Source organism: Numida meleagris, chromosome 1 (genome assembly GCF_002078875.1).
Source record: "Numida meleagris isolate 19003 breed g44 Domestic line chromosome 1, NumMel1.0, whole genome shotgun sequence".
Taxonomy (NCBI): domain Eukaryota; kingdom Metazoa; phylum Chordata; class Aves; order Galliformes; family Numididae; genus Numida; species Numida meleagris.
Window position 1 is genome coordinate 96,257,461 of NC_034409.1, and position 25,886 is coordinate 96,283,346.

The 25,886-nt window shown below is 39.5% G+C and overlaps 2 protein-coding genes across 3 annotated transcripts in view; both read right to left on the minus strand.

The window, feature by feature from the left end:
• LOC110401829 (SAM domain-containing protein SAMSN-1-like) overlaps nucleotides 1-10,749 on the minus strand; it is a 270,707-nt gene extending 259,958 nt beyond the window's left edge. Inside the window, exon 1 of the mRNA XM_021403343.1 lies at nucleotides 10,682-10,749. The gene's annotated coding sequence lies outside the window, so the exon portion shown is untranslated. The remainder of the gene's footprint in view (nucleotides 1-10,681) is intronic.
• The window catches only part of NRIP1 (nuclear receptor interacting protein 1), a 69,575-nt gene extending 52,668 nt beyond the window's left edge, over nucleotides 1-16,907 (minus strand). Inside the window, exons 1-2 of one of the 2 annotated variants that reach the window (XM_021403325.1) lie at nucleotides 16,859-16,907; nucleotides 10,682-10,766 (exon numbers count right to left, since the gene is read on the minus strand). The gene's annotated coding sequence lies outside the window, so the exon portion shown is untranslated. Of the gene's footprint in view, nucleotides 1-10,681; nucleotides 10,767-16,858 lie in introns of those variants that run through there. The other variant, XM_021403322.1, reaches the window with a different exon arrangement.

Consider the following 25,886-nt stretch of genomic DNA (forward strand, 5'->3'; position numbering starts at 1 on the left):
ACACTGTATGTACTATTTCAGACTCAGGTAAAGAATAAAGCATTCAGACAGTCAGCACTTGCAGTAAGTACGCAACGCTTCTCAATGTAAGCCAACAAGCATCACTGTAGTCTTCTTATATTACAGGAAGTAAGGCTGGCGAGTGTCTCCAGTGGCCAAATCTTCCTAACAAGAGTAGATCCTTCCCTTATCTGTGATATTTGCATTCAATAAGATGTTAATAACTCATCAATACTTCCAAAGGGGCTTTTTGATTTAGAAGTAACTAGTTGTTTGTTTTCTGCTCTTCATTCACATAGAGAAATCAATTTTTTGTGATAGTTCTCCTATAGCCTTCAGAGCAAAGTTTTGGAACATGGAATACTGAACAGGTATCACATATACAAATTCTTAGTGCAGATGACAGTTTAGACAGCTGCACAGACTGAAGATTGATGACTGATGATTGTTCTCAATTGAGGAATCAAGAACACCAGCAAGACCAGCTTCTCTTTCAAAGGCAAAATGCCTCAAAATCTGGGTGGCCTTTGCTCAGTCTCTTAATGTGTGGAAGCCAGCTAAATCCCAACAATTTACAGGGGGACAGGTCGAGGTTTCATCCTGTTTTTGCACAGTCTGGCATCATGTTATTGTAAGCAGAGAGCCCAGACACTGAGACTATCCAGGGCCCATTAGGATGGCTAAAAAAGACAATGTCAGAAAGCACGTCTTGAATTCAGTGCACATGAACAGAGAGTGCAAGGCAGAGATACAGGGAAGGCCCAACTCCACATCTTCCTTCGCAAAATATATCTATGGTAATGCCCATTTCCACACGCAGATTTATTTCATACAAACTAATCCCTGAGTCCCCACCCCCATCTCTCTCCTACTGCTGTAAGTGATGCTTCCATAACATAAACACACATACAGAATGAGAGTATTTAAGGGATGCTTATTTTAATTCAGGATGAGCGTTACAGTGAGCTGTTAATAATATACTAAGAGGTTAAAAAAACAGTTATATTTCAGCAACAAAGTAACTATAGTCTTTCAAACCACTTTTCAGTCAATGTGCTATCAACATCTCTAGACAAATGTAATAAGTAGATAAACTTACTTTGATAACACGTCTTTCTATACAAGATTGGGTTAGTATAGTGTAGTCATTTATTTAACAGTATAGATTTGAATTTTACACAGAAAGGATGCTACACAAGACAGATTGATTTTATAAAACTTCCTTTAGCAAAACTAGAGTAGAATCGCATAAATCTGACTTAGAAATCACTGTCTTCTGAAATACCTGATTTCTCTTTTTTCCTCTTTCTTTTAGCACTTCATTAAATTCAAATTCAAGAACTTCAAATTAAAGTATAAAACTGAAAGACAAAATAAAACTACCATTCTTTCTACAACCTAGGACATCCTAGGACATCTCACCAGAGTTCTCAGAACTCTGCAGATGCTCTCCAAACCAGATGGGCAAGTGTCCTCAGCAGGTGAGGAGATAACAGCAAACTCAATTTTGCCGTGCCACTACAGGGGAAAAGAAAGAGTAACAAATCCATCTGCCACAGCACCAAAGAGTAAACTAACAAGAATTAGATCAGATGGCAGATCTACATGTGTTTTCTCTCCTGAATAAAGACTTAAGTAGGACAGGAAAAGAAGACCAGCACACTTATATGCTAAAAGCATACAGTATTATCCAAAGAGTAACCAATACCTGAAGCTGTAAGTCTACTTAAGCAGAAGACAGCGATCACAGAATCACAGGGGCCAGAAGGGACCGCAAAAGATCATCAAGTCCAACCCCCCTGCTAAAGCTACAATAGGTCACACAGGTAGGCATCCAAATGGGTCTTGAGTATCTCCACAGAAGGAGACTCCACAACCCCTCTGGGCAAACTTGTTCCAGTGCTCCATCATCTTTACTGTACAGAAGTCCTTTTCCCCAGGATCAACAGACCCAGGTTACTTAGCCTTCCCTCACAGAGGAGATACTCAAGGCCCTTCATCATCTTTGTGGCACTCTGCTGGACTCCTTTCAGGAGATCCTTGTCTTTTTTGAACTGATGAGCCCAGATCTGAACACAGTAATCTAAATAAGGCCTCACCGGGGCAGATTAGAGGGGGAGGATCACCTCCCTCGACATTCTAGCCACACTCTTTTTAATGCACCCCAGGATATCATTGGTCTTATTGGCCACAAGGGCACACTGCTGGCTCATGGCCAATCTGTTCTCCACCAGGAACTCCCCCAAGTCCTTCTTTGCAGAGCTCCTCTCCAGCAGGCCATCCCCTAACCTGTACTGATGCATGCAGTTATTCCTCCCCAGGTGCAAGACTCTACATAATGATCTACAGTATCCCCAAAAGGCCACAACAAAGGAAATCTGATTGGTTGTGCTCCTGCTATCTTGTGAGGCATGCACAATTTCCCTCAAAAAGTAACAAAAACTGTGAAGTAGTAAGATATTAGCCACAGAAATTGTACAATCTTCAGCAAAAATACCTTAAAACCTGCTTTAATGCTTAGGTTCAGTTTTGCAAAAGGAAAATACAGCTGGCTCTTGCCTAGACAAGGCTCTGAAAACATCAGAACTGTATCATGGTGTAAACCGAAACAACCAGTCGATAAGTGATGTCCAAATTCTGCTCATTTCTACTGCATAATACTTTGAAAACAAAACCAGAACTGGGTTATATAAAACAGAAAATTAGGTGTTGCTGAAAAGTTTGAAGAGCATAGTAAATATATACTTTGTTTTACGAGAACTCACAGTAGAAAATGACTAATAATAAATCTTTATGTACAGAAGAAGTCGGGAAACTAACCACTTACTCTCCTCAGGTCAAAAATCAGTTCATGGTTACACATGTAATGAGGGTCTTGACCATGTCAAAAAAACCCTACTAAAAGAAAAGAAAAAGGCTGCTGAATAAGAGCTTAAAGATGGCTACGTTGAAGAGTTATGTAAAGAAAGACACCAAACTTGCACACTTGATGTTGCAATCCAAAGACGAATCAGTGTTCAGTAAACAGCAAACCTGATTCTGCACAACCTTGTTATCTTTTCATCTCTATAGTTAAACATACTTGAAACAGTGCAAAGAGGTTACAAAATGATATCACCACAGTTATTAGTGTTTCTTCCGCATTTACGATGAATAAAACTTAAGGTAGTAGCCCAGAATTGAGAGGATGAGGACTGATGCCTAAGAAATTACCTTAACCTCCAGCCACAAAGAATTATCTACTTCAAAAAATTTCGCACTCTTATGCAGCTACTGTTGAGAAGTTAGGAACAGTTTTGCTCTTGGTATGTTAGCTAAGCAAAAACTAAGCAACCAAAGTGAATGGATTCTTGCCTTATCTTCTATAAATAGTACCTGAAGGAACAGATAAAGAACATTTTTCAGCTCTTTTTGCCTTTCCACCCCACAACCATCTATCTCCTGCCCATTATGCAGGAAGCTCTAGAATTAAGGTGAGACGTTAACCTTACTGAAATCAGTGGCATGCTTCCTTTTAACTTAAAAAAGTAAAGCATTTCATACTTGTTGTTCTCCTCTTCCCACACACTCCAGTTAGATCATCATTCAAGATCCAATCTTGAATTTTAGCTTCTTATACTCCTTCTCCCATATACAAAAGATATCTTTGTGTATTTGTCTTCTGAAAGCAACTTAAGATCACTTTAGGTTATGACAATATGAATTGAAAAATAAAGACAAATAAATAAAATCAAGCTATTATGCTGTTGCATGTTTGGGAAGCAAGGACTAGAACTCTTGGGTATGAGTTATAGGGTATCCTCACAAGCCAGAAATAGTCAGTTAAGACATTCATTGTATTAATCAGCCTTTAAAGAACATTATTCTCCTTGTTGCATAATCTAATATGTGACATTCTAGTAAGCGGAAAAAAGTTAGTTGCCTCAACAGCAAGAAGCCTAGGTACTACTTTTGTTACCCAAGGAAGAAATGACAGAAGGAAGTACGCTACAAAAATAAAGCAGACAAGCCAGCAGCCCTTGTTGTCTAAGAGACTCCAGAAAGAGTTGTGCGGAAAGAGGTGTTTCCAGTTTTCACATAGCTTTGTCCCTCCTTCCTGAACTCAGTGCAGTACAGGTCTGTGATGCCCAAGCACGTTCTGCCATCACCCACCTCAAGTATATAAAGCTTATCCAGCTAGAAAAAAAGGCCACAAGCAGAATATGAAGAGAGTACCAGAAAGGAGTTTTCTAAATGGCACTTGCCACGGTGGTTACCTTTTTGTTAACTCCAGAGAAGTGGTTACTCCAAATTGAACGGAGAAAACAACAACACTCAAGCAAGCACTATTTTTGTAAATGATAAGCAAAGCCAGTCTTTCCAAATGAAGCTGAGGAGTACAGACAAGAACACAGGCCTAAGCCCCATCCTCTGTGGAGCAGAAGGCAGACACCACTAATTTGATGTTCTTTTCCTGTTGTTTTATACTGCTTTTCACCTCTATTTTGGCAGCAGTAGGAATAAAACAAGAGAAATTACTGAAGGACAAAGCACAAATCCCATTCTTGTAAGAAGGGGGATGGGAAACAGAAGGCTTAAGTGGAAGAGGATAGACTACTTACAGCAATTATTGTCAAATATTTCTGTAGTTCTTTCCATAATGTAGTTCCTTTCCTACATAAGGGCTGACAAATAAGCTTGAGACATTCCCTTCGTAGAATGAAGAGAAAGGAAGACTGCAATACTACTACACAATGAAGATAAATTTTCCCAATAATGCAAGCTACAGAAGACATATGGAGGTCAGATAAAACTATTATTTGCCTTTTCAAGCACTATTTTCTTCAGCTGCTAAATAAAAACATTATGAAGCCATTTTACAGAGTAAAATTTAACCTTATATTAACCTTCCATATTAAGTAAACAAACCTTTCTAGCCAATAAGCCTCTCTGTGAACTCTCCAAGATGATAAGCAATACCTTAATTACATTCATTTACATGACTTTGAAATTGTTCCAGACCAAAGTCAACAACTACAAGGTCAAAGAGTATGAAAATCTAAAATAAGGAGAAATCCATAGTAGGCCAGTTCACACAAACATAGTGCAGCATCCTTCCTACCCAGTCTGATAAGGTCAGGGATATCAACCAAGTGCCTGCCTTTTCATCAATTATACTAGGAAGGGGGGAGGGGAAAAAGAAAGGGAAAGAGGGTGCAAAAAAAAAGTTATCTGAAACACTCAAGACTAAGAACAGTCTTTTTTTTTTTTCCTAAGACAATTCAAAGCTGAAGACGATGGATAGCTTAAAGTAGTTTCTACGCAGTATGAGTATTTCATGCAAATATTTTTATAATATTATACTGTGCCTTTCAGTTAGAAGAGACGCTAGAAAGATGCAACAGACTCACTGACTATTCCAGAGTATTTGGTATAGAGCGCTGTTGTAATCAATAAACACCAATGGTTTTTACATAAATTTATCAAAGATGAGAAGCCACCATACCGATTTCATGTTATTGTACCTCATGAACTGAGCAGGCTAAGAGAGAAGCCTCAGCTCAATAAAAACCACTGCTTGAAGTTCCACTCTCATCAATAAAACTAGACTATCCTTAAGATATGGAGAGAAAGTATCCTGTGTTGCAGTCCCAAATACTGTCTTCATCATGTTACCTGACAACCTTTCTGACAGAGGTGTGCTACAATTAGAGCAGGAATTGCTAATTATACAAAGGCGGCAATTACAAAGATTTTTAAAATGACCATTACAAGAAATTTGATAAAGTACATTCTGCCCTGAAAGTGCAGAACAGCAGCCACAGCATCTAACCCAATTCCCAGGGCATTACATGATGGCTCAGGTATTATCAATAACATTGCAATTAGCCAAAATATAGTATGCATGCACACTGCACTAATGGGTCATTTCAAGGTTCTATTTTGTGTTATGAACAGGAGAGTATTACAAATATGCATATATGGAAATCTGAAGCATGGCTTCTGGATTTAGGCAATCGCATATCAACACACAACAGCTGACAACATTTTCTTAGTATTAAATTAGGTAAATCTCCCTGAACACTCACTTTACTAGCCAAGCACTTTTTACACCACTCTAAAGCCAACAGCCTTCTGCAATTTAAGAATGATTTAGTGCAAGGGAAGCAATGAGTATTATAAAATTTATGCTTGTTCACCTTCTCTCTCCACAGAGAAGGGCAAGATGTTTTTCCATGTAAATATGTATTAGATCCAAATCATTTAAATAGATATTATTCCATAGAGAACATGAAGCTGTGTATGCCCATTCCAGCTCCACACTGCTAAATAAACTGCAAGGTAATGACAATGCCTTCCTCATCCTAAAGGACACTGAAAATGCTCCTTATTCCTAGGCTTTTCAAATAAGAGACTTTCACAAGAACAGAAGAAAAATTAAGGCAGCTCTTACAAAGCTAGATGAAGTGAAGACAAGTTTCTCATAAGTCACAAGTCAGATCCTTTCACAAACAGGCCAAAAGGCTGTTACAGCAAAAGTACAGTACGGGTAGGTGGAACAGAATATGAGTATCAAATCGTTAAAATAAAGTGGAAGATACTAAACTGCCTAAGGGAAAGAAAATGGTGTTTGCAAGTAGGAAAAAAGTTTGAGACAAGTGGCTAATCATTAGTTAATGTAGAAAAGTTAAATGTAAGATGCCAAATGTTAGTTTCATGCAGTTTTATTTCTCAGAAGTTTAGGTACAAGTGTCACTGCCTGAATGGAGAGCAGAGAGAGAATGGGGAAAGCTTAAACAATAGCTCTTAAAAATGAGAGCTTTAGTCCTTAGAAATAAGCAAGCACATATATATCACTGCTTTTCATAGAATCAACAGTCAGTCAGCATGTTACCATAAAGTACACTTCTAGCTAACAATTTAATTCAAAATCACGTATTTACTTCAAAATCATGTATTTACTTCAAGTGAGAAAGACTCTCCACTGGAAACAACGCTATCGTTTGGGGCCACAGCAGGATCTGAAAACACTGTCTAACCTCTACTTGATTTTAAAATAGGATAATCACCTTCAACTATGTATGAACCTTGAACGTTATCAAAAACAGTTTTATTGCATCAACGATTTATTAATAGTCTCATATTAATAGTAATGTAACTTTGACTTTACAAAGTCATAAAGATGACAAGAAACAGTCAAGACTTACTGTACCATCTATTTTACTTTAGGCTTACAAGGCAACCTCGAAGTACAATCAGGAAAACAAACAGAGAATCCAGAGAATGATAGCTACAAAGGAGGAAAAAAAAGAAAAAACAACAGTAATAGAAAAAAATAGGCCTATACCATCACAGTTAAGTAATGGAATGGGAAGGAAACAGGATGCAATGGACTGAGGTATAAATACCGAATCCTTTAAAGCACCAAAATTCTCCTCTATCCACCTGTGCTAGAAACTGAAAAACTGTTAGTACTAAGGCAGGCAACTTTGGGGAAAATACATTATAACCACCACTTTAAAGAAAAGCTGCCAACCTTATGTAGAAACACATGAAGACAGATTCCCCTTCCAAGCTCCATTACAAAGTGACCAAGTCTTACATGCCAAAATTGATAACCTGAGGAGGAAGCATTCCACCCAGACCTTTCGGGTTCAAAATGCTTGCTTCAGAATCCCTGCCACTTCTTTCATATTGTGCGGTTACTTTTATAGCTGTTATCCCCATTACTAAATAGTTGATAGTTTAAACAAAGAACAACTAAGAAAGTACAATATTCTGTAACTGGCATTTACAGCACTGGCCTTGGACTTCTAATCTTTACCAGACACGCACACAAATCAATCTATCAGCTCATAAAGGTGTGCTTTTTTAACCTCTAAAACAGATGGGATTGGCCAGAAATGTCTGGCATGTCAAACTGCTAATCACTGCTGCCCTTCGCACAAAATAACCCACTTAAGTTGAGGCATGGTTGCACTGTAACAGACATTAGTCTGTGGGAAACCCATTTAACTGTCACATACTCCTGCCACTCCTGCTCTCCCTTAATTAAGCCTAATGCCTTATGCTCTGACCTTTTGTTCTAGCCTATTAACCCTATCTACTACAAGTTCAAATATGTTAAGCTAAAAAGTTTGCTGTAAAATATAGAATTGCCAAGCTACAGAGAGAATGAGGAACATCTCCGCCTTGCAAGTTGCCCGTTCCTTTACCAAATTTACTAGACTGACCAAATGGAAGCAACACCTCTGTTAAAGATAAAACATGCCCAAACGCTTCACAGCAAAGGCAGACCTTCTCTCACTTCCATACTCTACCTTCTCCTATTTAGAGGGGAAAGCAAAGTGAAACTTTTCTTTGTAATTTCATGTCCTCAGGCTTTTTTTTTTTTTTTTAAAAAAAAAGACAAGAGAACAACATACTATCAGTCAAGATCACAGGACACTCGTTTGCTGTTCCCTGAAACCTACCATTAACAATAACGTGTAATTGATTTACAGTGACCAATACTTCTTCAATTAAAGGCTGCTTCTGCCAGCTTTCCTAACACTGAGTCACCACCTTGTTCTTTTGACAGCATAATTTTAACTACTCTAGTTTTTAGTTCTCATCTGTATCATTTCATGAGTTCCATCTCTTGACCTTACACGCAAAAAAAAACTGTATCTACATCAATTTAAAATAAGAACATAGTTCATGAATTTTAGCTCAACGCTAGCTTTTTCTTCGATGTACACTCTGCTTTAGACAACACAACTACCTTCCTATCCTGCAACTCTTCTTAAAATTACACAGCACCAAGCAGACCAACAGTTACATTTGCTAAGCAGTACTTTTCTGGAGGAATTCAAGTGACCTAGAATCATGACTTTCACAAAATCTCTAGAAACTCTGACTTAAGAAATTCAATTCCAGTGATAAAAACGAATATTCAATCGAGATAACTACAGCCCTCCACATTAAAACTGTTTGCAATGGCACATAATGCAGAGCTGCATACCAAGACAGATATTCCATGAGCAACGCTTACAAACAATAAATGAACCCACGGACGCTCCACATGTACTCACTCCCACCCCAGAAACCCACAGCACCTATAACAACAATAACTGTTTTATAACGCGGGTTAGAAATGGAAAAATGAACGCAAACTCTGTCAAGATTACCAGCCATATGTACACTGAAACACATTTTTCCCTAATCTTCAGCTTAACCACCTTACAGACAAGCTGACACTCAGGCATAGGACCCTTACTTAGAGCATACACTTTCACAACTCTGAACAGAATCAGATTTAAACACAGGTAGCAATTTGAAATAAAGCTTTCAAGTACTTAGAACTATTTTCGATGATGTGGAACACTTCAAAAACCTTGTTGACACAAAAGCCACTCTCTAAGAAACTCTAGCAGGGCTGCTTAAGCCATCATCAACTGTTGATCACAACAACAGTTAACTTGTAAATTGCTATTAATTTTGTTCTAATTCTAAAGTGCCTTACAGATTCTCAGGTCAGCAAGAAATACAATTTCTTAGATAACTGAGAAGCGCTACAACATTGTTATATTTATTTTTTTCAGGAGTCAAATAGGAAGCCTGATGGAAAAAAAAAAAAAAATGGATTCCTCATCTTGATTTCCCTTTATTTCCACAACAGTGATTTTGCATAAAGTCAAAGCTTCCCAGTTTAAAATAGAAACATTTTCTAAGGATTCTGCTATATTTCACTGTGTTACAGATGCTCAAAGTGCAATACATCGAACAATGCTACATTCAAAAGGAAGTAAAGCAACACATGGATTTATTAAAAGAAAAAGATATCCTTCTATCTGCCATCTGTGTAATTACAGTGGATATGCTAGAAATTTTTCAGGCTGGAATTTGATACGACTGCCTCCAGCATTCTAGACCTTCCCTTTCTAATGCTCCCAAAAGTTGCCACTGGAGGCAATGCAAATGAGTCCTAAGAGAGACCAGAAACAAAACAACAATTGCTTGTCAACCATTACATGCCCAAATTGTATTCTTTATGCTCATCAGCATTCTCAAGTTCTTAGGCATGCTTGTAGGCCCACCGAGGACAGTGGGGCTACTCATGTGAATAAAATTACTCACAGACCAAAGTGCATATACAGAAGCAATCACTGGACAACACTTGGGGAATTATTCTCTAGTATCAAAGGAAAATAGGATTTAGAAAATAGGAACCAAGGGAGTACATCCAAACAAAATGACAGCAGTGTTAGATGTCTACAAGCCATTGTAATGTAATATCTAATAATGATTTTACTGAGGCAGTCCCTCGCTACAGAAGCTCAATTTGGATCTATTTAAAAAAGAAAACATTCCAACACTAAGTTTTATTTAATCTTCTCTTTCACTCTGAAACTACACGTAAATCGGGTTCTTCTCTATTTAGCAACTCTCTCCTAAACAAGTAGGCTAAATCTTTATATGGAATTTGCTGGTAAGTCCTGAAAAGTCAAAAAGCTAATAAAAATAATTATTTCTCTTTAATCGACACACACACTTTAAAAAAAATCTATCAAAACACAGGGATTAACTTGAAAATTTACCATCTTAAAACATACTGCAATCCTAGAAGACCTATACAAGGTAGAAAGTTGTATGACAGATCTGGCAAGACAAAGAAGAAACCCAAAACCAAAGAAAAAAGGAAATGAAGCAAATTATTTACCTTGAAAGTAGTCCCATAAGGAACGCTCTTCCCTCAGGAGTCCAAAGATGCATTAATTTTCTCCCTCAGCAATTCCATGCTTCAACTGAAAGGAAAACCAAAAGTTACCTTAGGAAAATCCACCTACCAATTTCTCTTCTTCCCAACTGTACTGGCCTTATTATTAGTGTAACAGAAATATTAGAAATAGAGCATCACTTCCTATCTCAAAAGGAAAACGTAGCTCCCAACATCAGAAATCAAAGGTTTGCAGACAGAAGCATTAGCAAATCAAGTATAAGTTGCCTTGCCTAGACTTGTACTGTCTAGGTAACTGGACAGTTATTTCTGCAAGAACCAAGTCCGCATTCAGCTTTTATTCAAAAGACACACTTCTGTTTTAATTCACTTCATTCAAAAAAAGCTGTAACATGAATGTCCTCCTTCCTACGTAGCAAGCACAACTTCATACTTACACCTGTGCACGTCTAAATCCTAGGTTTTTTTTTTTTTTTTTTTAAGAACCTTTTAATAGGAAAGGATGAATCCACAATACAGCAGTGGAATGCAATCTTCCAAAAAACTAAAACAGGAAAAATGCAAATACTTTTAAGATTTAGGAATGAAATACTACAGAATATTCATCTTCAAACCTATAAACCACTATAAGTACCACCTTGAATGTTTTTCTCAGCACTTCACTACTGTCTGTAACTTGTGCTTAAAGATGAAAACTTATGGGTAGGCCAGGTCATTGCTATTTGTACTACTTAACCTTTAATGAGGCTTGTCACAAGAACAATGCTCACACCGAATTCTCTGTCACCAATCTACCATCCTGAGAAGCATATTTAACAAGCACAATGAGTCAAATTTAACTATAATCAAATACAAACAAAACAAACAGAATTCTTACAGTTTTGCTGAACTTTCTCCTTCTCTCGCTGGGCACAGGGAAGAGTTCTCTCCCTCACCATTAACCTCTGTTCTTACAAAGACCACATACAAAATACACAAAACTTCTTAAATACCGAACTTCTCCAACATGGAGGACTCCACAGGTGGCTACCAGGGCTGTGGGGTAGAGAGGGACATGTGCATTTTGCAGGGAGCTCACAGCATTGCCCACTTCTGCAAAGCCACTTAGGCTAAAGCCAGCTTAGAGACAACATCTAACTGATCACTGTGATGTGCAACCTCAAAAAAAAAGATACAGGTGTTGATAGAAAGGTCATCATCCAAAAAAAGACCTATTCAAAGATACCAGGTCAGTGAAAGATAAAAGCAGCATGCTGGGCAACAGCCAACAGCAAGATCTAGCAAAAGCAGTGGATCCATTATGCTGAAAAGTAAGTAAATACCCTGAAATACTACACGGAGAGACTATTTCAGATCCTTTCCATAGATACGTCGCAAAATAAACCAACTTGCACCACAGAACAGTAGCAAGCTGCAACATTCTGATTCAAATGGAAAAAAAAATATTAAGCTATCAACGCAGTCAAAATAAACAGAAACAGAGGTATGAGCAGAACTTCCCTAGAGTAGAAAGAAGTGACGTATATTTTTTTCCATCTTCTCAAACCACCTTCAGAAGAACAGTCCACTTCAGTATTTGTTCTATACTACAGATATAGAAAACCACTTGTCAGTGATGAAATTTTCTTTTTTTAATTTAAGTACTCCTACTTCTAAGAGAAGACAGATTTCTATCTAACAAAGAACAAGGAGGAAAAAAAGAACATCGCTGCATCGCCATCAAGGTTCAGTGCATACACAGGATATCCTTTAGGACAGCATTAAGCAATCTTTTCATACTGTTCCAAATTTCTACAAGGTTTATAAGTGTTCAGAGAAAAAAAAAAGAATTTGTTATTTCTGGGGGAAATTCCATATTCCTTCAATGACATTTGAGAAATGCTTTGCTAGAATGAAATATTATTCCCAAAAATTTAATGGCTGGATGACTTGGATGGCATACCTTGTAATAGGGAATAGAGCAACAAGCAAGAACACTGTGAGTTGTTGAAAGTGTGACAGGCGATTACATTAATAATCAGAACAGAACAACCACCTGGAATGGGCCCAAAGGGTAGAAATACTGTTTTTCTGCACCATGACATACTTCTTGTACCATGCAAAACAGAAATTCATTAAATGTTTTTCTGAGGCTAGTTATATATTCTTTTCTTCGTTTTTAAATAATAGGCTCAGTCAAGGCTCAAATACATTTCATACCTAGCATCTATTTGATCTGTTGTGGTCACCTTCTCACAACTTCCCTTCTCAAGAACAGAAAGGACAAGTCACCCAAAGTACTCTCCCAACACTGAGTTTCTCTGTGGTATATGCAACCTCTCACAAACCCATGACTAACAGACAATACGTTACTTTTAATGTGATTTCACCTATAAGCTAAGTTGTTCTCCACAAAAGACGATGATATTTAGAAATGAATTGTGTGAAAACAGAACTCCTCTCCAGACAGGTAATTAAGGAGTAATGAGCTCCAGCAACAGTTTCAGTAAAAGACCACATCAGGAGAATGTGACTCAAACTAAGATGGCTAACAACTGCTGCTTCCCATTCCACATGCAGATGTTTACAGGAGACTCAGCTCCTATTTGCCTCTAACCATCAAGTCAGGGGACCTGCAACAGACAGCCAAACAAAACACAAAATTAAGTCTTCCAAATGGTATATAGGTCTGGTCACATTTCTAAGCGTATTTGAAACAAATGATCCAGAAATACTAAAATGTATGCATACACCTCTAGCAAAAGAATTCCTCTTCCCATTTTTCTTCAGGCATATCATCCCACTAAAGAAAGTTTGTGTGATCACAGATGTCCACTTAAAATATTGCTCGCCAACATTAGCACATCCTTTTCTAATTCAACTATTAAAACCCTAATACCATCATACTCAAAAGATGCATCACACTTAAAATACTTCCCTCACACGTGCTGTGGGCAGACCAACACGAGTGGTTAACATTCTTATCAGTTGGCCTGTTAGCAGGATGAGAGCAAACCACAAATGCTATTCACATTACCCTTTTACCTCTCGTTTAAGATGGTTTAGAAAGATTGACAAGTTTATATATTTTTTTTAAATCTTTTTATCCATTTGTGCCTATTCTCCTGCAAATTTCCCTCCTGTTCAGACTTCATTCCCTACCTACATTATCTTTCCACTTGCCTGTCATTAAACCCCTGCTGAGCAGTAATGATCTACACTTCAAAATTCACACTTCTTGTCCCAAAGGGGTATTTATCCCATTTTTAAATCCATAGGATATTTATCCCACCTATCACTTGTAACCCAGTCAAGCACTCAGTCTGCCACCGAGTGGTTGGGAAACCCACCTGCCTGTAGGGAACCCCTCAGGTGCCCCTGTGTGGCAGACTGGCCACCACTCCCTTATGTCCAAACCTTCCTCTGAGGGTTGGGGCTGCCACACTGCGTGCTCTCCTCAGTGTCTCTCAGCACTCCTTGTACGTTTGCATCCAGAAACGAAAGCACAAACCAACTGGTTTTAAGGTTCAGGCCAGTCCATAAGAGCTATTCTAAAATTAACAAGACATTACAGTCTTCGAGCCCTCCCTATGATAGCCCTGCAACGAGGTGTGGAGCACAAGGGTTGAGCAAGACAGCTGACTGTGGGAAATGCAACTCCCCAGCTTTGCCCTGGGCAAGTTTATACATGCGCTCCACACAAAGCAAGGCATAGTTTATCTTTTCGTGTGTCCTGCATTGTCACTGGTAAAATTAACAGTGCTCTCATGGCTAACAATAATATAGCTGGCACTGCAGAAACCTTTTGCCAGTGTTCAAATACAAGAGAAAAAAAGGGAGCTCTGAAAAGTCAGAATAAGCTTCAAAACAAGCAAACAAGCCTTTATCAGTGATTTTAAAACAATCCAACATTAGATAACAGCTACCAGCAAATATCTACCATTAGGTTAATCCACGTCTGAGTTCTACAACCTTTAGCGAATCAGTTTAAAAAATAAAATCTTTAACATCTTTTACATTACATAAGTCATCCTAAACACAGCAGACTATCAAACATCAAAGGTGATACAGCCAATGCTTACAAATCCCCTGTTTACAATAAAAAAATAGTTCACTTTCTTTATCAACATAATTTCTACGACTATAATAAATGTGGGTTATTTTTGCTCTCCAGCTGTGTTTAGTCTATCTGCCACTTTAGAGTCAGAAACAGTCACAGGGAGCAAAGGGGATGGCACATCTCATCCGGCAATTTTTTTTACCCCATAACTACTGAGAGTGAGGGGAAAAACTCCAGTTATTTAAATAAATAATAATAATTCAGCATCGTTTGGCATTTGACAGCACCTTTATAATGCACATGCATGGTAAACGAAAAAGCCACTGCCAGATCTCCCTGGTTAGATAGCTCAGAGCTGCAGGGCATTCCACAGGAGGTCAGCTTCTAGCCCTGCCCAAAACACACAGCTACCGGTAACAAGTACCTACTTGTTACTTCTTCCTTCCTGCTGACAAAAACATACACCCATGTATCTACGGATTTAACAGACAAAAAAGCGCCCAGCTGCCTTATTCTGGAGGCTATCTCAGGCCATACAAGTGCTGATAACGCAACAGGGCAGACCTCATCAGCCACAAGCTCAGGAAGACAGCCGTCCCAACAGCACAAGTCGCAGACCTGCTCAAACGCAGCTCTGAGAACTTCTGCTCTCCGAGAAGCTTGCTCCTGCTGCCTGCGGAGCAGCAATTACTCAGATGCCATCGGATCAGCTGTAAGCCACAAGCGCTCCCAGCTGGGTGAGCCCGTGCCACAAGGCCTCTGGAGGTGCTGCTGGGCAGCACTCAGCCAGGCCCGTAGCAGCATTCCTCGGGTTGGTACGGGTCTGCTGCTCCCCTAGGGAACAACCCGCCTCTCCCAGGGGCCTCCCCGCACGTCACAGACCAGATCTCCATGCTCTGTTAAACCAAGCGGTACAGCACCTCTGAACGTGCACTGTGCCATGACTCAGTTAAATTCTGCTCAGCGGCAGCGAGCACCCAGCGCTGCGCCCAGCTCGCTCAGAAAGAAGCCCAGGGCAGGCCGGCTCCCGGATTGCAGACAGATGAGGCAGAAGGGAACAACTTCCACGTCACCTTCCCCAATATCAATGCACCGCCAAAGATAGGAATCACACTGCTGTTTTTTTTTTTTTCTTTCCCCTTCCCCAGCATCTTCAACACGTGTCAAGCATTTTAAGCTTAACTCTTCTTAAAACTGAAAACCTATAATAAACAGACATGCGGCACAAACACAAGGCTGCATGCACTAAGGAAGCTGTCCCTTATTCCGTCCACGCTCCGACACCACGTTTCCCTAGGTTTCACTCCGTTCCAAGTTAATTACCCGCTAACACACAGAACAGCCTCCAACAGTGCGTTCCGCAGGGAGAAGCGGGGAGAAATCACCTTTAAAGGGCTTCGGGGACACCAACACACGCCCGCATAGTAACCTTTGGTCTGGAAAGGGAACAGCGACGTCCCCGCGGGGCCGCGAGAGCGCCGGCGCTGAGCACGCAGCCCCGGGGCGGCGAGCAGGGAGCGGGCGCAGAGGCTGCGCGCCCGCAGGTGGAGGTGGAGCGCGCAGCGGCCGTACCGGGGCAGCGGGGGCAGCGCAGCCTCGCCCCGGTGCCGAGAGGCGGCGGCCATCGGGCGGACGGGCAGCGAGGCCACGTCCCAGCGCTGCCCCGGGCGGCGTCCCTCGACCCCGCGGGCGCAGCGCAGCCATCTGCGGCTCCTCAAATAATCCACGCCGAAGGGAGAAGGAGCGGAGAGCGTCGCTCCCGAACGGAGACCCGGCGCTGCGGCCGGCCGCGCGCTAAACGCCGCAAACTTTTCCGCCCCTCCGGCTCGCCGAGCCCCGCTGCCGGGTAACTTCCAGCCCGCCCCACCGGAAGCGCTCCCCGCCGCGACCACCCCGCGCCCGGCTCACCCCGGCATTGTTCCCCGCCGCCGCCCGGCAGCGCCGCGCCGCCCCACGCGGCCCGTCCCCGCCCGCCGCGCTCACCCGCCGGCCTCGCCTCACCGCGGCGAGCGGGGCTCCGGCAGCGCAGGGCGCGGCTGCTCCGAGCTCGGGGCCCCGTCCCCGGCTGGAAGACGCGCCGAGCCTCCCCGCGCCCCCGTCCCCTCGCCCCGCACACGTACACAGCGAGCCGAGCTCTGCGCCGCTCCCCTCCGCGGTTCGGGGCTCTGCTGCAATGCCTGCGAGGCTGACTTTCAAAGCCTAACCCGCAGCCGCGATCCTCCCCGCCTTCCACCTCGCCCGGCGCGGCGCAGCCCGGCCCCTCCTCCTCCCTCCTCCCCCCGCGCCATTCATCTCCTCCGCCAAGTTCCTTAACCCTTCTCGCTCCCGGCCGCTGGGGCAGGCAGGTGGCCGTCAGCCGCCCGCCCGCCGCAGGGCAGCTCGCGGAGCCCCGGGAGTGAACTCACTGCAGGATCTATATTTAATAAAAACAGTTTCGAAATAACACTTTTTTTTTCCCCCTCCCGCTCGCTTAGCATAATGGGGGGGCTGCCTGTGGTTACCGCTTTAGAGCTTTTATTTTCAGCCTTTCCTCTGACAAACTTTTTTTTCCACTCCTTCCCCCGGCCCCGCTGACCCTCGGCTCTACCCTCGGGCACCCCTCAGCCCGCGGCCTGCGCTGCCCCGCACTGCCAGGGGCTTGGTGCAGATGGAAGCAGCCGTCCCCCCGCTGCCAGGTGTCAAGAATCGGGGTCACGGCAGCCCATGAAAACCATGGGGATGACCCATGCGCCAATAAGCGAACGATTCGTGAGAACAGCCTGAGACACGGCCTCCAAAGAGAGCCAGTCCTCCATCTTGGTTGGGGGCATCCACACGGTGCTGAAGGCAACCTGTACTGTGAGATAGCACCTTATGAGTCTGTTACTAGTCGAGGTTTTCTGTAGGATCCATTCCCATCAAAGAAGAGTCAGAGAGTCCGTAAATACACACCAGACTGTCTGTTTAGGCGAACTACAGAAAGTGCATGACCTCAGCCACATCATCCATGGACAGAGCAGTGCCTGTGTTTAAAGAGAGCCGTGATGCTGTGTAAAGCATTTCTCAAACAATGCGCAGAACACTTTGTGACACTTCTTTTAGAAGTTAAGGATTGCAAAAAGGAGAAACATTTGTTTATAAATCAGTTATAAGCTGTGCGATGATATCTGTACTAACATATGCCAATATTTTAGTTCTAAAACTCATGTAAAATAAGTGGCATACTCAAGTATGGTTTAGTCACAGACTGGTATCACTAAAGAACATATGAATTTCTACTTAAAGAAAGCAAAAGGGAGCCCTGTTTGTGAAAAGCCAAATGCTTGAGCTCGCAGATACCATGGCGGAAGTGCATGTAGGAATGTGGAGCAAAACCTCTTTTCCTTTGGAATGCATGGATTGTGTACGCGCTTACAGCAGAGCTAGTAATGTATTACTTGACCTATTTTTTTAAGCCAATGAAAGATTTAGGTTAACTTCATCATCATGTGTTTTTAACCACTTTTTTTCAGAAAAGCAGCAGCGTTTTCTAAAGCTACTGCATGTCACATTTTATACACAACAGCCTCTTTTTCTTTGAATGTCTCATCATACCGCCCAACCATGCTTCCAGTAAAACAACAAGTTTTGCTGTTCATTTCCATAGTAGCCTCATTAACAAATTCTGTTTGTAAAGAAATGATCTTTCATTTTTTATTTCTCTAAAAATCTTTATCTCAAAAATGTTTCACTGTTAAGCGGCTGAATTATCTAGGGGAAAGGAAATTTTCTCATTACTGCAGCAATTTAGCTGCTATTTCAATCAAGAATGTCTGTAGTAGAGACCTCTTTCATTCTTAACCTTAGGGAACATTGCGTAGATGAGAGACCTACAAAAGGAGGGATCTTGAACAAGCTACAGAAAAAATGTCTGTGTGAAATATTTAAGATACTTTTGAGTAGATGAAATAAAGGTGGCTGAGGAATCAAGTTTCTATACAATACAATCAACTGTGGTTATATTAAACAATACAACATATGGATTTAGCAGTTATTGCCAACAGTTAATATTCCTATCACACTGAATTTTGCCTCTTGCTCATATTTACCCAAACTATAAGAATTCAAACTAGTTAGGAAATAGACTCTGTACAAGAAAAGGAAATACTGCCACACACTGTGAAATCAGTCTCTCAAGAACCATCAAAGCACTGATGTGTTTGTGTTGGTTCTGCCTGTGCAATCTTCTACCAAACTTAAGCACCCACTCACTCTCCAAGCATCAAAGATGTGCATCTACCGACGCATCTACCTGTCTCCTAGCTGGGGTGGTGCCTATAACTTGACTTTGTTAGAGACATCAGAAAAGGATCATTTTCTTCGAGTGGAATTCTTCGCTGGAAGGGTCTCTGTAAATGGAAGGGCAATTATGACAGGAAAACACATACTGCTTTTGGATCGGTGTTGCAAGAAATACATATTCTATTAGAACTCATTCCCAGAATTGTGAACATTTCCTGTAGAGCTCTTACCATAGTTTTTGAAGCATAAATTCACATTTGGTAATATCAGTGGACCAATTATGTATATAAATGTATAAAATAATACACACATACAAGCGCATTCACTCTTTACAATTGCTAACCGGAAATCTCAAGACTACAATGCGTGCTTCTGATCTACTGAGAATTCTATCAAAACCAAAACAAATTGTAGTTATTGCATTCTTGCAGTAGAAAAAATTATCTATGCGGCTGTTTCAAAAATGGTTAAATAAATTGTTGATTGCCCCCAAATTTTTATTCAATCACTTTGATGGTTACAATAATGCATTTAAAGTGCTGAGCAAAGCTACAGTTCCAGTAATGAAACTTTATTTTTGATAAAATAAAATATATGGGTCTGTGCCATGCAGCAACAAGAAACATATTATTTTCAAAAAGAAAATGAAAATGCTATTACACAATTCCCAAACATTTTTATGCTAATGCTCACCTATTTTTAAATTACAGAAAGTGCTTTGAAGAGCTTGGGTGAGCTACCATTGCTCTTATTTTGATTTTCCTTTTCTCAGCCTCTCAAAGAACTAACAGCTCTGAAACTACCTTTTTCAATCAGAATAATTAAAGCCCTGCTTTATGGCATCCAATCATGATATGAAAGGCTTGGGACATGGTTGGAAAGCTATCTTGCTTTACAGAAATTCATTTACAGACCAAGTCTTACTTAAAATAGTTTGTCAGCCTTACACAGACAATAATGAAATTCCATCCTTGACTCAGCCTAATTCAATTCATGTAGTATGTCAGATTACCCACTATTTGGAAGGTCCCTTCACAGAGGATTAAATCACCTAATATTTCAGAGCTTGTGTAGGCACACAAAATAAAAGAATGGCTATGATTCTTATTTATTCAATAATTGAACTCAAAGGAGGTTTCCCTAATTAAATAGTAATTGTAACTTCCTCCTCTGTGTGAACAGTGTTCATACATAAATGAGAAGTGGGAAAGTGGAAAAAGTCTCCCTTTTTTCAGTGTGCTATCTAGGACAAACTGAAATCAACTGGAACAGTACTGGTGTTACCTGAGGAAAAACTGTTATATAGTGATGATTTCTATAGGGTGTACCATAGAGTGTACCCTGTTTTGTTCACTATATCCACAAGTCTGCAATCATTGGAGGTCAAGCTGACTTACATGTAAAGGGAAAAGTAATATACTCTTCATATAAATCAAAAGTGCGTTCCATTCATATCAAAAAGTTACTTTATCTATCTGCATTTAACATGACAAATATATTAGTATGTTTACATAATTCATTTAATTTCCTACTGGAGTTGTTTTCTGTTTGTTTTTTTTTTTTTACATTAGAGTTTAGTTATATTTTTACAAGTATTTCAAAGCAGGCCATTTGACTCAGTTACTCTTAGCATCTCTTTTTTTCCTGCACTTATTAAAAGTTGACTTCAGATCATGACCATTTGATCAAAGAGTAATAAGCAAAGGACCAGATGCTAGAGTCTCGTCAATTACCACAACGTTTAAGGACAGCTGTACCATATAAACTCTCAAGAAGGAATCATATGCTGATAGCATCTGGTTAGTTTCGGCCATGCCTCTAGCGTCTTGTATCTGTTTGGAGGCATGAACTAGGGCTAGGCTTACTTCTCCATATGCATTTCTAGTGTGTGTGTGCATTTTTGGGCCATATACAGGAACTAACACTTTGGGTCTTACATTTTCTGACAGGAAATAAACACTGCTTTCAGCCTCTGTAACACCTTTCCTGGAAGAGTCAAAGTGGTGTATACTAAGTTGATATGACTGCTGTACACTGATTGTTCGTATTTTACCAGACTTAAAGGCTTGTGTCTTTAGCCAGAAGAACACATCCTGTACTTGTGAATTTTCTGCAATTTCATCCCACACGCACAATGAAAAATACACTTTTGAGAATGTTGCTCTGATGAGTCACTATCATTACTGATAGTGTGAAGGCATGTCCAGAGAACAAGTAGCTTCCAGTTACCACTTCCAAGCTGACACCAGGAAGTACCAGGAGGGCAGACGTAAGAACCAGTGTGAAAATACTGTTACTACGTGTGGGTCATTGACATTGCACAGATAACATTTGAGAAAAAGAAATGCATGTAGCTGAAACCACTCAGAAGATGTATATTCCTTTCAGAGTTTGTATTTTCCTGCTTTTCTCTCTTTTCTTTGACCAAAATGTTCCTAATGTCAACAATAACAAATTGAATAAGAACTGAAGTATCTTGCCCTCTCTCAGACTCAGTGTTTAGAAGCTACTGTCAGTACAATATTGTTTCACAGCACCATTTTTCTGGCCAGCTATCATAAAATCTGGATAACCCTTTGCTGTGGTTCTCATGATGACACAAGCCGTGTTGTTGAAACAATATGTTCTAAGATAAAATGAAGAGTACGTACAAGTTATACACATGGAGAACTGGCAGCCAGCACCACACTGCAAGGGAATAACATTCTACAAATGACCATTAGGAAGCAGCGAAAAAGGAGAAGCTAAAGTGGCCTGAGTTTGCCCTTAATGGTAATACAGGTACTGAGCAAATTTTTTACAACAGATTAAGATTTTAATTACATCTTACAATTCTAATTTTCTTTAATACAAATGATCTTAAGTGGTCTGACTCAAGAAGAACTATACTGATAAACTTAACTGTGTATTTTGTGTTTTTTTATCAGATATATTTACTTGCTCATATACTAGCTTAGGAACAAGAGGACTTTTAATGGAGAAACAACAGCATAAACTGCAATTTGTTTTAATACACTGAAACTGTGGTTTGACCTAACCACTAACATGGAACACATACTTGAGCTAATAAATCAAAGTTTTCATTTCTGTTTCTTTTTCTCTGTTTATAAGAAAAACAGGATATAATTTATTTTATTTAACTATTAATGATAGAAAATCAAGCAAATCCAGATTTAGTATATCTGATTTAGGTTACAACAGAGGAGAAGATACTTTCCCTCTGTTCTAATAGTGAGGTGACTGCTTTTGTTTTACTCTGGAGACCAGGGAAGGACAGCAGCGTGAGCTCAGGCACTCAGCACCATCCTGCACACCTTAGAATCCTTAAGGTTGGAGAAGATCATCTAGTCCAACTGCCAGCCCATAACCACGATGCCCTCTAAACCATTACTCAGTGCCACATCTACACGTTTCTTGAACACCTCCAGGGACAGTGACTCCACCACCTCCATGGGCAGCCCATTCCAGTGCCTCACCACTCTTTCAGGGAAGAAATTTTTCCTAATATCCAACCTGAACTTCCACTAGAGCAACTTAAGACCATTATCTCTCAACCTATCACTGTTACCTAGGAGAAGAAGCTGACCCCCACTATGCTCCAACCTCCTTTCAGGTAGCTGTAGAGAGCTGCCTCTCCAGTTATGCCTGCCTCCACCAGCTGCCCACCCTGTATGGATGTGCTAGACATTTCTGAAATGGCACATGGGCTGCTACTTCAGCCAGTTCAATCACATCGTTCGTACCTCAGAAGAATGAAACTTTTATTAGTGAAATAGTACACCAGCGGAACTGTAAATGCCAAAGTTATATCTTGTATTTCCCATTTTTCTATAATGCTTTTTTCTGTGCTAATTTGCTGGATTTATTTATTTATTTATTTATTTATTTATTTATTTATTTATTTATTTATTTATTTTAAATGTGAGAGTTGGAGGGAGAAGTGAAGGAAGGATTACTGGAACCCAAGGGTGAAAAAGGCCTTTATCATATGCTTATTTTATAATAAAAAGTAAAAATACTGTTTTCAGAAAACCTATACTTAACACTTTTCAGAAATGCACAAAAACATAACGGAAAGAGAAAGGACGTGGACAACTACCCAACATGTCCTAACATCACTCATAAAAGCCTTCAGAAAAGTAATGCCTAAGAAATCCTGAAAAAAAATAAAATGGTTTCTGTAATTAGGAATTAGGTACCTAAAAGGTAACTGTAAAATATGGTCGTAATTCTAAGGATTAAAGTGTGTCAAGAAAATTTCCTCTCAGCTACCTAATGTCACAGATTTAGTGACAATTGATTACTGGTTCTGTTTACCTTCTGATGCCTAATAGGAAGATCCATTTAAATTGTGTATCCAAAAATTTAACAAACTCAATTAACTGGGCCATATAGGCATACATAAGTTTCTTACTTTTATTTACTATGTGGAATTAGTTTATCAGATTCAAATTACAGCACTACTTTTATAGCAGATCAAATTTTGCAGAGTTTTATTTGCATACAAATATCTAGATTTCATCGAGAGACATTAGTTTCACTAAATGTTAGATACACAAATCCAGTTTTGATGCTGTTGATCATCATACTAATATTTCACATGTGATGTAAAGCTAGTAGAGGAGTAGAAGTGATTCAACTCATCATAAACCAAACAGCGATAGAGATGTACACATAGTTACATTCCTTTCACAGAAGTGGGAAATTTCTTTTGCTATTTTTTATATGTATTTTAAAGAATTGGCTTCTTAAGATTACTCTTGCTTTGATAACGAAGGGATAAAATCATGGGATACTTCCATATATAAATAGCAGATTGCATATGCAAATAATTCTGCTTTTGAAATAACTGAAACTTTGCTGCAGCACAATGACAGAAATAACTTTTTAAATGTAAAATGTTAACTGAAGATAAATAATTATATTTTGTGAAAAATTTGCAAGTGTCGTTTCATGTTTATTTGGTCTGGGAAGCAACATTTGAAGTCTTCCAGTATTACTGCAGTTATTATCCACTGTACAATTCATGTAGGAAGACTTAATGCTACTCTTGATAAAATGCTCCAAAAAGTGTGAACATGGAAGCCCCTATTACAGAGGACAGAGGAATCTGTACTCCTAAGAATTCCTGCTCCTTGCTTCCTGCCCAGTCTGTTAGATATATCTCTGAGGAAACAAGTGATCAAGCAGCAAGAAGAATAAATATTTCAAATGTTTTCAGGTTGATTTTTGTCTAATCTGATGCTGTGCCTCATTTTTTTAATTATTATTTTTTGTAAGCAGAATACTGTCATCTCATGCAAAATACAAATAGATCAATGTTTCTCTGACAAACACTATTTAAAATTACTCCCCTACCTAAAATATTTTATTTAATGTCATTGACACCTAAACTCTCAATTCACCATTCTTCAGCACTATTGCTAATTTTCTCCACAGAAGATTGAATACATGGATGATTCCTTATAGGCACCCTCAAAAATATGTTGCATTCTATATCGCTAATAACTTTTAAATGTTTTGCTGGTCACTGGCATTGTCTACCTAGCAGAAATGAAGATAAATGTTAGTTCAAACGTATATTTAGAAGAAAAAAAGGGGTGCGTGTGTGGTTTGTCTAGGGCAGACTGTTGTGCTTTCAACTCTTGAAAACACAAACACTTCACAATTATTTAACAGCTACTTAACACTTAAATTTGCTAGGTTGATATAGGATAAATTAATTAAATCTTCAGCTCTCCAAAGTCAGTCTGTGTGCTAGTTATTTGTAATTTGCTGCTCATGCTATCTGATTGATGTTGCTCATATGGATGCTTTCAGAAAGCTAGTAAATTATTTTAGTAAGTGGTGCAACAATTCCGGTGAATTCTTGGTGCTTTTTCGTTTGTTCTGACACAAATACTTCCATGTGATTTCCAGAGTTGTTCCTTCAATGGTAATTAGAATTTATTCATTTCATTTATATAAAGAAAGAAAAAGGCAGAAACAAATTACTATGAAATGACCCTTAATACTCTCTACAGAAAGTCTCTTTCTCAGTTTCAGAGAATACCATAAGTCCAGTAGTATCCAGTACTTGGATTTATGAGTAAAATACAGTGTAAATCATGACATGAAAACATGTAATTGTTTTCCATGAATCTCCAGCTTTTTCCCATTTCCCACCTTCACATAAATAAAAAAAAAATTAATTATTTTTTAGTTAAATTGAAGGGTAAATTTTGCCTATTCTGTATCTTGAAAAAAAGGAGGTTATTCAACCTTTGTTTTTACTGTACAGCTATTCTGTTTCAGGTTATGTTAAAAGTTTCCCTTCGTTCTTTCCCCTGTCCTTCTACTGTAAGTTGAAATACCAGCAAACATGTTCATTAACATTTTCCAGTTCTGCTAGAATGCTTCCAGTAGAAAGAAAATCTGTAAACAAGAAAAAGAACCTATCAAATGTTTCCCCAAATTTTAAAAAATTGATAAAAATCAACTTTGCAGAATGTTTTACCCAGTTATTGTGATCTACTTGTTGCTGTCCCTTCAGTGGTTAAGTGAAAAATGCAACACCACACACAAAGTCTGTTTGCTATAGTGTAAAAAGAGCTATGTCAATAAAATTCTTCAGTGAATTACTGTCTCATTTTACATCCCCATAATAGAGCATCACCAAAACAAGTAAAGGATTCATCACTGGTTTCAGTGAGTACAAAATAAAATTCTTTTATTTCAGGTGGTTTTTCTGTATTTAAAATGTTCAGCAACACAGCAATGAGACGTAACCTTCTCCTAAAGACAGGTTCTCATTCTACAGCTATTCTCATTTTGCTAGATCTTAATGTTCTTCTTGAATGCCTGAGGGACTTTATCTTCCTTTTTGGCACAGTTCTAAATTGGCTTAAA